The 12,543-nt window shown below is 31.3% G+C and overlaps 2 long non-coding RNA genes across 2 annotated transcripts in view; one reads left to right on the forward strand and one right to left on the reverse strand.

Annotated features, from left to right (window-relative positions):
* The first annotated feature begins 692 nt into the window (after positions 1 to 692).
* LOC143054423 (uncharacterized) lies at positions 693 to 8,010 on the forward strand. The gene is made up of 3 exons (XR_012971672.1): positions 693 to 951; positions 3,881 to 4,234; positions 6,120 to 8,010. It is a non-coding gene; the product is annotated as an uncharacterized LOC143054423 (long non-coding RNA).
* Positions 8,011 to 9,676: 1,666 nt separating this feature from the next.
* Positions 9,677 to 12,543, reverse strand: part of LOC143054421 (uncharacterized) — a 40,276-nt gene continuing 37,409 nt past the window's right edge. The window contains exon 2 of the long non-coding RNA XR_012971670.1: positions 9,677 to 10,219. This is a non-coding gene — a long non-coding RNA (uncharacterized LOC143054421). The remainder of the gene's footprint in view (positions 10,220 to 12,543) is intronic.

The following is a 12,543-nucleotide window of genomic DNA, read 5'->3' on the forward strand; positions in this document are numbered from 1 at the left end:
AAACCAAACTGACAATGCGCAGACAAAACGAGTAACGACGGAAAGAAAAACAACAATCTACAAAACACAATATAAATAACTGGGACTGATCAACATGAATCCCTCCGAAAGCCACGGATACTCCATGCTTATCAATGTTAGTATGTAGTATTTTTTCCGTTTTATACTTGCATGATTATATGCTTGTATACAATTGTTAGTGTTGCATAAGCCTTTAAAGGCTGGAAGATTTAATATACATTGTAATTGTGGTGAAATACAGTTTGTATAATGCATATTGTAACAGGATGCACATTAAATTAAACATGTTTATCTATATACTAATAAACAAATTGATTCGAAACAGTCGTTTTGGTTTGAACAGCTCTGAAAAGACGGATAAATGAAATATTTCATGTATTTACAACTATGGAATGTTGATCAAGTTAATGCACTAAGCTAACTTGAGATAATGTAGACAGTTATTCCTCTTATCAGTCAGACATGTGGAGACAGATACGTTTTAGACAAGTTATTGTGTCAAGCCCTTTTAATACCTGTTTCGACTTTGTGTTTGCTATTATGTTTGTTAACAATAAGTGCATGAGTGTGCACATTTGACATTTCTTGTTTCTTATCGTTACGTGTGTATATTTAGGAAAAACTAAGATATCAACATTTCTTTTAAAGCTTATATCTTAAGGAATGTGGATAAAACAGTGTTCAGGTAACGCACTTATCTGTTGCAACCCACGTGACCATTAACTACATATATCACTGTGTTTTGTTTGTTAATTCAGATAATATTTTAACTTGTATTACAAATTGCATGTAAAGTCTATTCATGTAAAATGGAACATATGAAAATAGTGTTGCTACTATTATTTGCCTTGGGACTAACTGAATCACAACTTATAAATGATGATCTGCAAAATCTCAAAAGGGAACTGCAACAACTGAAGATGGAAACAGGTATATTTTGGATTTTTTTGTCAACAATGCTCTTCAACTTTGTACTTGTTTGGATTACTAACTATTTTGATCTGAGCGTGACTGGTGAGTCCTATCTAGACGAAACTCGCGTCTGACTTATCAAATTATAGCCTGATACCTTTAATAACTATTTACACCACTGGGTCGATGCCTTTGCTGGTAGACATTTCGTCCCCGATGGCATCACCAGCCCAGTATTCAACACTTCGGTGTTGACATGCATATCACTTACATTTGTATATGATCATTTAATAAATTTACTGTTTACGAAAGTATGAATTATTCAAAAACTAAGGATTTTCTTAGCTAGGCATAGATAACTAAGACGTATTTGGCACAACCTTTTGGAAATTTGGGTGATCAATTCTCTCCAACTTTATACTTGTTTGCATTTCTAGCAATTTTGATCTGAGCGTCACTGATGAGACTTATGTAGACGAAACGCAGATCTTGCGTATAAAATGTTAGACCTTTGATAACTAATTACAATATCATAGCATAGCATGTCAATGAAAATAAATGTATAATTTTCTCTAATAAAAAAAACCAACATCAACTGTGTCCTCATTTCCTCCAATATTACGTACCAATTAGACTTACTAATGTTTTTTGTTCTTACATGTATGTAACATGTAGACTGGTGCCAAATGTGGAGCATGATCTCAAAAGAAACATATGGGATAATCCCTAGGGATGTCAGTTTATTTCGACCTTTGTTCACCACATACATTTTTGAACAGATTTTAAAAAAAATCGCATTACCTTTCGTTATGTATTTCGTTGAAATTGTAATCCGTTTTGCTCAGTTTTAGTCTAAATGATCATTATTATATTAAACATAATATATCTATATGAATTAAACACCTTTATGTTTCATTTACTTGCTTTTAATTTGAGGCAAACCCTTTAATACTAATATTTTCGTGCAAGGTCAAGTTTACATAAGAACGTCAGCGTAACAAACTGTAATCATAAATTACTTGAATACATAAAAAAACAGCTTAATATGAACAGCCCAAATAAACCGTGTCAAATTTGTCATCTTAGTTTGAATACAATTCCATTATCAAAATACTGATATTGTACAAATAAACACGTAATGGTGATAACCTAAATGTAAATCTCAAGTTATAGTCAAATATCTCATTAACCTATTATTCTAGACCTGCGTTTCTATTATTTGTTTAAAATGTATAGATTAGAGTGTATATTAAGGCAGTGCAATAGTAGTTGCATTCTGTGGGTATTCAGTAAACGGATAGTAATCAAAATTATTGATTTAGATTAGTACAAAAAAAAAGTAAAATCACAAAAATACCGAGGAAAATTCAAAGTCCTCGGATGGCAAATTAAAAGGGTATAGAGTACGATTTCTTTTCATTATTAGGAAAACACAAATAGTTTCAATTGCTAATCAAATAACCAATGCTTATTGATGACACTCGAATCAAAATTGTAGGAAAGTAAAATAAAATACAAGATTAAAGAGTATTAAAAAATTCAAAATCAATATATGTTGCGTATTTTAGCAAAGTCTATTTTTAACTTAGTGTAAAAGAACCTCGGAGGTTATAAAGCGTCATCATTTCTAACAAAATATTAAAAGTATTATTTTTTTGCCTTGAACTTACTATAAATAGGATCGCTAGTGAAAGAATTTTAGTGAGCAAATTTCACGTTGACCTTTGTTTCATGTGAAAAAAATTTAACAGTGAAGTTTCATTATCACATTTATTGATTGCATTTTTAAAACTACATTTCATAAAATTCGCTTGCAATCAATTCAGTAAGCTCTTAAACTGTTTCGATAATTTTACATTCTCGGCTTTCAAATATAGATCTTTGAGAGAGCCTGCTGAAGATATATTCAGATTCATTTACTGGTTTTTTTTTTCTTAGATTTTTTTATGTATTAAGATGATTGTCTGTATCATAAACATATTATGACAAATCAAAGATACAAAAAACAACCACAGCACAACAACACATTGACAGGATAGATAAGTACCAAGTAATTTCAAAATGTTATAACCAAGAATAGACTTAGCAATAAAGGTTGATAATTTAAGGACAAATAATCAACGACTATGACACGCAATTTAAATCATGAACAACATCAGTAATTCAAATCCAGTATGTATAGTTATTACTTATTGGTTTGTGATGTTAAGTGGGCCAGACAATATATTGACCTTTAAATGACATCCGTTGAATGTTATTGACTTAATGACATAAATCTTGACATTTGAAGAAACCTGAAGTTTAGACATATCAGTGTGCAGCATTTCAATGATATATAATGCATTCAACATGTACAATTTATACCTGTAAAAAAAATTAAGAATCTCAAGGAAACATGTTTTAATTTTAATCAGCCAATGCAAGTGTAATTTATTTCCTTTACACTGACATAATGTACTATTTGCGCCGAGGTGTAATTATATACAAATTCCTACGCCATGCTCAATTTTATAATTAACCTTTGGTATCCACGAATAATACAATCTTAATGGAACATGCCTTAACAACGAGATAATGTATGTTATTTGCCAAGGTGTAGACATATTTAACCATGTAGATTTTTACGTTTAATGATTTGACAAGACTTAAATCGCCACGTCAAACAATCGCTTAAGTTTTCGACACTTTCGAGTGTTAAAGATAAATTGAGTTCTCTTTGGCCTTTTTAAGTCATAAAAATTGCAATCTTTTTTTCTGACTATATTAAACATTTCATCAACGATTGAATCAAATGCGTAAAACATATCTTAGCATTAAATTTTATAATTATTTACAGCCATAGCATTGCAATAAAAACTGTGTTTTGTTGAATATATTTTCCTATTATTCCTTAGGCATTTAAATAAGAAGTTTATAAGAAGTTTAATGTTGTTGATATTTTTTTCAGAAAATTTAAGATCAAATATGTCACTTTTGGAGGATGATAATGCAAACCTTCTGCACAGAATGGAAATAATGAACCAAAAGAGCAGCGCCGAGTTATCCGTCATGAGAAATGACATGCAATACTTGGAACAGGAAAACCAAAAGCTTTCTTCAACAATATCAGCTTTGCAAAACGATGTGCAGTATTTACAACACAGTATAAAAATTGAAGGAGAATCCTATCGACAGAATTTGACAACCCTAATGACAAAGGTGTCACATAGCTACACAGTTCTACAGCAATTAGTAACAGATGAAAAAGTCGAAACTAACCATTTACAGAATAATATGTCTACGCTACAACTTAAGATGCATAGTAGGTATAATTAAATGGCAAATTCCTATGCTATAAACTTTGGTATTTGTATTCTAATAATACAGAATAGCCAAAAACAAAACAATTATCAAATTGACAGCGATTTACAATCTATGTTTAATTTGTGAACAAACAAAATAGATGCAAATCAAAGGGGATATACCTTGATATTTTAAGTTGGTTTCATGCGGCTTCATTCTATGATATTAGTCTAACAGTCATGTATATAGAATCTCAAACTGTTTACTTTCATGGGACACTATGCTTAACTTAATATATGTTGTTTCGTATTTTATTTTATTTTCACAGTAATACAAATGTTAACCACTGCCTTTGCTATCATTATAAGCAGCCACTTTTTTTGTGAAATAATTGATTGATGTGTTGTTGTTTAACTTGTTCTCATTTTCGGGGCTACATTCTTTTGTGCCTGTTAAAAGTAAGAAGCCTGTAGCTATGTGGTTGTCGTTGTCTGTCATATATTTGTTATGCCGTTTAGTTTTTTATTTGAATTGTTGAATAATGTTTAATCTCGGCGCTTTGTATAATTTCATTTTCTGACATAAAATTTCTCAATATCTAAGGTCGTACGGTTGCTTATAATTGCTAACAACAAATTCATTATGAACCTTCGTACAACGTTACCTAATTGGCAAAGATTCAATATCTACTTATTTCTATATATATATTAGCTTTAGTGGTGTCTTGCCATGGCTTTATTTGGACTTGTTTGTTTGCTTTTTGGCCTTGAATGTTTGTCCCTAATATTTTATTAACTGTGCATTTGCATTCAGATATCGCAGATCAAATTTATTCGTTCATAGTGTAATAGTTTATGTTTTTTGATTGAGTTAAGCCTGCCAATTGATATTTTACCGTGTGTTCTTCTATGTTGTGATGTTATGCTAGTGTTTCAGAAAAAGGGAGAAGGTTAGGATTTATTAAAACGTTTAATCCCGCTGCAAATGTTTGCACCTGTCGTAAGTCAGGAATCTGATGTACAGTAGTTGTCGTTTGTTTATGTAATATATACGTGTTTCTCGTTTCTCGTTTTTTTTTTAAATAAATTAGACCGTTGGTTTTCCCGTTTGAATGGTTTTACACTAGTAATTTTGGGGCCCTTAATAGCTTGTTGTTCGGTGTGAGCCAAGGCTCCGTGTTGAAGGCCGTACATGGACCTATAATGGTTTACTTTTTTTTAAAATGTTATTTCAATGGAGAGTTGTCTCATTGGCACTCACACCACATCTTCCTATATCTAGCTTTAAAAAGAGACTTTTTCAATCACCAGTTGCTTTAAAATGTTAACGTAATTTTGTACAGAGAATATGTAAAAATATAAAACAACACGTTTAATAATTTATTGCGTCCGAAGCGCTTTTCTGGATTTACCTTCATAAGGAACGCTCAAAACCAAACATTTGAAATCCCAAGATGTATAAGTACCGAAAATCGTTGAAGAGCTATATGTTAAAAATACCTAAAATAAATAGCCAAATTCATCTAAAGCCAACTTTGCCTGAGGGAGTTGAAACCTTAGTTTCATAATAATTTCAAAATTTATAAACGGACAATTTTAGTAAAGTTTGTTTAATCATGTCAGTACCGAAACACTGACTACTGAGCTGATCATACCCTCGGGGACTGATAGTCCACCAGCAGAGGTATCGACCCAGTGATGTAAAAATATAAAACAACACGTTTAATAATTTATTGCGTCCGAAGCGCTTTTCTGGATTTACCTTCATCAGGAACGCTCAAAGCCAAACATGGTTGCGTTATGTGAGCTAAACGACGTCGACAATAAATGATATCTGCGTCATTATGATAATATAACAGTATGATAAAGTATACAATGCATTATTCTAAAAAAAATCTATTTCAGCCTTTTGAGCATTTACTGTACAAAATACACAAGCTTTTTCCAATGTTCCCAAAGGACAAACACTTGTATTTAACAGTGTCTATACTAACGAAGGAAACAGATACGATCCCCATTCAGGAATATTTACTGGAGATGTTGCAGGGTGGTATATGTTTCTTTTTACCATCAGAGTTAGATACTACAGCCAGTTATGTGTGACCGAACTGGTGAAAAACAGCAATAGAGTGGTGTTTGGAATGTCTATGTCGGGCACAAAGTACCATCAGCACAGCAGTGAAAGTAATTTTGCAGTCATTCATTTGAACCTAGGTGACAAAGTCTGGTTAAGGACTGGTCCATGGCCTGAACAAACGTGTACCGTTGATGACTTATCAAGTTTTTCGGGATATCTGATCAGTTCTTTTTAATTGATTTTAACCTTTATTCTTTCTTGATCAAAATTCGGAAGTCATAAGTAAGTGTGCAAATCCGTAGAATGACAAATAATTATAAAAGTTGACAAATACTTACCAGTATTAAACAACATCATTAAAACACAAAATTCAAAATTCAAAATCTTATAAATTCTAATAAGATAATACTAGAACTGTTGGAAGAGCAAGTTAATAGTCAAAGGTACCAGGCTTATAATCTATAATCTATATAGGGTCAATATTATTTCTGACCCTTCTTGTCGCTGTGTTGTTAATTGTGAAGATTCTTATCATTTTTTTTTAAAATGTAAATTATAATCAGACATACGAAATATAATATTTGAAAGTCTCCTATGGCTTCTACATGATTGTAAAATTAACATAGAACTACTAATCTCGGGTAGTTGTCTTCTTTCTCTAGAGAAAAACCAAACCATTATCAAAAATGTCTTCGAGTTTATTAAAAGTTCGGAAAGATTTCAAATTGTCTAGATAGCAAACAATGATCGCACACACATCATCATCTAAGTAAAATTATTCTCCCTTTTTTGCCCTTTTTTCGTTTTTTTTTTCGTTTTATTTTCAGTATACACATCTGATTAACACCATTTCTAAATATTGTATAAATAATGACACTAATAGTTCAATAAAACGTAGTATGTGTATTACTGATATATCATAAATATCCGTTCCACATTTAAAACCTTTACCTAAGGCTTTCGTTTCATTAGAAAAAAAGTTTTGAAGTTTGGCTGTAAAAATCTTCCAAAAGGGATAGCACATACTTTTTTGCGGATATGTTGTTTAATGAGCCCTTAAGTTTGGATACAATCCGAATAAACTAATCGCATCTTCAAATTAACGTATGCTTAAAGGTTACAAATTCAACATTGCATTTAGGTATTTGGATATTATTTTTATTGTTAGAAATGTTCATTTTCCCCTCAGTAATAATATTGTAATACATTTATATAGGCTCTGTGTTGAAATATGATTGTTTACTTTTTACAATTGGTTACTTGAGTGGAGAGTTGTCTCATTAGCACTCATACATTTTCTTTTTCTATATACATATGCACAATCACGGTTTTATAATATGTCGATACCTGAATTTTGGCTGTCGTGTTTTTTTCTCTGAATGTGACTGACGTTTACACACTTAGTCTAGTGTATGTGTGACTTGCATTGATTTTAAGTCTTAGTTACATGATTTTTTATAAGCTGTCATTGGATTTTAACTAGCTAAATGTATTAATAACTGTAAGTAATCTCTAATATATGATCTAAAGTGTGTATTGGTGTTATGGGTGTATACATACCCTGCAACGTCTAGTCTGTATTTTGTTGCCTTTTTTCTGTTTTGATTATGTTACTTCAAATCGTAGATTCATTATTAAAATTGACAAAATCGCTACAGAATATCCACCTATGTTGTATTTGAATAAGTTGCACAAAAAGGTAAATAAAAATCACAAAAACATTAACTCTGTCGTATACTTAAAATAAACATAAACATAAACCAATGGCAAAATCAAAAGCTAAAACGCAACAAACGAATGGATAACAACAAACGATAATATTTCTGACTTGGTGCAGGCATTTTTCTAATGCAGAAAATGGTGGATTAGACTTCTTTTTGTGGCTAGCTTAACCTCTCAATGGGCAGTCGCATCGAATTCGATTATATCGACAATTATGTGCGAACAAAACAAACAGACAAAAAGGGTAAAATATTCAATAGGGATTCATCAGTCAACATTGTATTATAAATCTATAAATGTAAATCACTATAAAACAATCAAATATGTAGGAAAGAAACACAAAAAATGCATATAGGCAAAGCACATTAGCAAAAATGAAAGACAAGAATTTATAAAACAAGAACATATTGACGGATGTATAAGTTCAGAGTTAAGTCAAAAGGATGTCACCAAATCAGACTAAAAATTAAAGTAATATTCATATATTAGAGAAATTCTTGAATAATAGAACACGCTATTTAGATGATAAACAACGTCAGTACCCATAATCTATACTTCATGACCATTGTGTATTATTTGTGAAGTTGATACAGATTATTTATCAACAAGGACTTGGTACCTTCCAACTTGTTAACAGAAAGGAAGAGACGTTCATTAAATACTCCCCGCTCATCAACTTTCGACTCAGACATGGGTGACGTTTTATAAAGTCAGAGTATCAGCTGCAAGCTCTTGAATACGGAATAGGTTAAGAAATTTACATCCCATATGCCGGATAAAGGTTTGAGAAATGATTATTTAAATTAAAATCTTCTCGGTTGTCATAGAGTCTGGTACTGAGATGACTGTGTATGTCAAATTCGAGGTGTACGTCTAAAACTGGGGAGTTGGAAGCCATGTCTGTTGTTTCTGTAATTTCTGTTTCTGGCGAATAAATTAAAGGAACCCAATCAAAACATTTTGGAATGTTAATAGAAAGAACATTATCAAAATATCTGAATGTGGAATTATATTATCTGCTTCTTCGATGTTCTTGTGTTTGAAAAGTATATGAAGGAACTGAAATTCATATGAAATAAACTTATCGTAGATACCAGGATTAGACCGATAGTCAACAAAGTGGTCAGTTATTGTTAAACTTCGACGAGGTACAACGTAGAAAGACAAGACAATCAACATTAAGACAAAAACAAATACACTACAGGACACACAACAGTAAACTAACAAATTACACAGAAAGCATTGTAGATACTAATAACTAATACTATCCCATTCTATTTTCCTAAAATGTGACCAACCGAATTATACTTATCACAAGGTTTGTACGTACACGAGTAACTTGAAGGGTGCCGTATTTGAAACAGGATCGTCTTACCCTTCGATAGCAATTGAAATCACACTAAGACGTTGGTAGGGATCGTGATACCATTTTTTTATTTTCGACTTTGTAAATTTATGTTTTAATGCATTAAAAACGGCAGAGCGTGACGGGCTCAAAATATGGAATGGTGACGGTCTCAGCATTATACTTAAACTGAAATAACCCAACTTAAAGAAAATATCCATCACAATCGAATAGAAATAATAAGGAAGTTAAATATATACAGGAAACTAATAATAACATAGTGGGTAATACAACATTGAAAGCAAACACAAAAGATACTGGATATAAACAATGAAATTTTATATAATTCATTACGGGAAACAGCTTTTGATATCTAATTAACAAGCCTGCTTATATACGTCATAATTTGTTCTATCGATTTGCAAACCTGAATCGGAAACGTCATATTCAGAGTAGGTTTTCATATTTGTAAAAGAATGATCGTACGTGTTGTCCATATTTACTTTAGTAGAACTTATAGCTGTATCATATGTCGGATCGTTACGGTTTCGAACTCCTGCATTGCTATCATATGTATTTTCACTAGCGTTTAGTTTACTCCCAACAATGTTATGCAAATGATCATACTCCCCATTTGCACTTTCTGTATAAGTAGCCTCGGTACTTTTGACCTTCTGTACTTGTGCATATGAATCGTTTCTTTCATTGTTCTTCTCTTTCGCTTGATATACCAAACCATAACTTTCATTGACTTGTTGCTGTGTATGTAATCCAAGATTGGATTTGTCGTCATAAACTGATTTCGTAAAAATTACAGCTGTCGTATTCGCTGAATTATTATTTTTGAAAAGTCCGATTCGTCTGAAAAAAAAGAGTATTTTTTTTTAAATATGAGTTTTTGGTTGTCTCATATATGTGCATAATGTATTGTGCTTGTTTATAGCTATGCTCTGTCGATTTTTATCAGATCGGTTTCACCTGATTTTTGGATTTAACACAACAACAAAAAAATTACTTATACCATGTTAACGAAGATCTAGTGTTTTAAATTCCCTACAGGATTTTAAAAGTATTAGTAACTGCAAATATAGGAGACAAGCAAAAACGAATTTTATATCCCGTTTCGATTTGAAAAAATATTTATTTGTGCTTTAGCATATTCTCTATGAATCTTTCGAACGTAGATAAAAACATGTCACTATCCAGTAGACTAACAATGTACATATTAATGAATAGTCATGATGACACATACAATAGTTTATTTTATCATATTAATTTGTGTTGTTGGATTGCCACCACAAAGAGTAATTGCAGATATTTGTTTTAAACAAGGTATTAAATAAAACTGGAAATCAACATCAAGTTTAGAAAACCTCCATTTCTTCTTACCTCTTAATTTCATGGTGTTAGTTCAATTATTTTTTAATTTGATGTAATTACCTTTTTTTTCTGTTTAGTTGATTTTTTCATATTCAACCTATTAATTATGATTTAAAGACATATTGTGCATTATAACTTACCTTAAGAAATAAATTGCAAACACTTGACAGTATGACTAAATCTTTTCATGATATGTAAACATGAAAACTAAGGAACTAAGCTTAGTCCATGCATGCATGGACGAAGGTAACTAACGTTAACTTAGTCCATGCTTGCATGGACTAACACAACAGACTTAGTCCATGCATGCATGGACTAACACAACAGACTTAGTCCATGCATGCATGGACGAAGGCAATTAACACTAACTTTGTCCATGCATGCATGGACTAACACAACAGACTTAGTCCATGCATGCATGGACAAAGGCAACTAAAGTTAACTTTTTTTAAAGTTAAAAAATTTATAAATGCAAAATATTACAATAAAATCGAATTTTTCAAAAATTAAAAAAAAAATTAAATATTTAAAAAAAAAATTCTTTGAAATTTAATAAAAAATGGAAAAAATGAAAAATTTACAAAATTAACAAAAAAAGTTTTAATTCCATTTTTTTTTTCAAAATCAAATAAAAAGAAGAAAAAAATGGTTAATTATCACTGTGTATCATCACCACCAGATAAAGTTACCCTTGGATATAGGTATCAATGCCACATGAGAATATTCACGTCTGCCAAAAGATTGGAATGTGTTCACATTTCATTTCAATGGTAAAAACTCTTCACTGAACATATCAGTTGGAGGTGAAAATTTGTTTAACATAACCTGGACAGTAGCTGCAATTAGTTCCTGAAAGTTCCTAATCCTTTAGTAGTGGTAAGTGTTATTTCAGTTTATTAGTATTATGTCTGTAATCAACATGTTTTGTTGCACTATGATTTTTGCCTTTGTCTCAATAGCAGCTAACTTTTTGTATATATTGTACATGTACATGCAACTCGTCTAAACATCAACATAAACAATGTTAGATCTGTAAATTTGCTTTCGAAAATTTTTTGTTCTTCCCTCGCTAGGATTCGAACCCATACTACTGAGATATCGTGACAAAAAATCTGTACAATTTTTAAACACCAGAGAAGAGCAGATGATTTAAAAGAAAAACACTTTTGTGTAATCCAGCATTATATAAGATGTTTTTTGTGTCTAATGTTATGGTGCAGTTTGAGCACTCAAAAATATGTTATTATGTCCACTGGTCGTGTTTGGTTGCTGTCTGCCATATTAAATGGATTTCCTTTTTTTTTTGTTATTTGCTTAAATTTGTCTATTAGCTTTCTCTTTTGAAATTAAAAATAAACAGCTGCGCCATGAGCGCATGCTATGCCTGACGTCTCGTGGGGAAGTTTTATGCAATAATCATAAATAGTTTCTGAGAAAGTTTTAAGCAATTACCATTTATTGCTTTTGAGACACGGCGGGACATGTGAAACCCCCCCCCCCCCCCCCACCCTGTTTTTTTTTACAAATATCAATAAAATAAAATTTTGAATCAAACCAAAAAGTATACAGATCTTTGATTAATATAACAAAGAAGTGTGTACAGTTTCAAGCAATAATCATAAATGGTTTTTGAGATACGGCGTGACATGTAAAAAAAAACCTCCCCTTTTTTACAAAATACTCAACATGCTCAATAACTCAGAAAATAAAATTTTGAGTCATCACCAAAAAGTATACAGATCTTTAGATTAATATAACAAAGAAGTGTGTAAAGTTTTAAGCAATAATCATAAATCGTTTTTGAG

The sequence above is a fragment of the Mytilus galloprovincialis genome, chromosome 12 (assembly GCF_965363235.1).
Source record: "Mytilus galloprovincialis chromosome 12, xbMytGall1.hap1.1, whole genome shotgun sequence".
Lineage (NCBI taxonomy): Eukaryota > Metazoa > Mollusca > Bivalvia > Mytilida > Mytilidae > Mytilus > Mytilus galloprovincialis.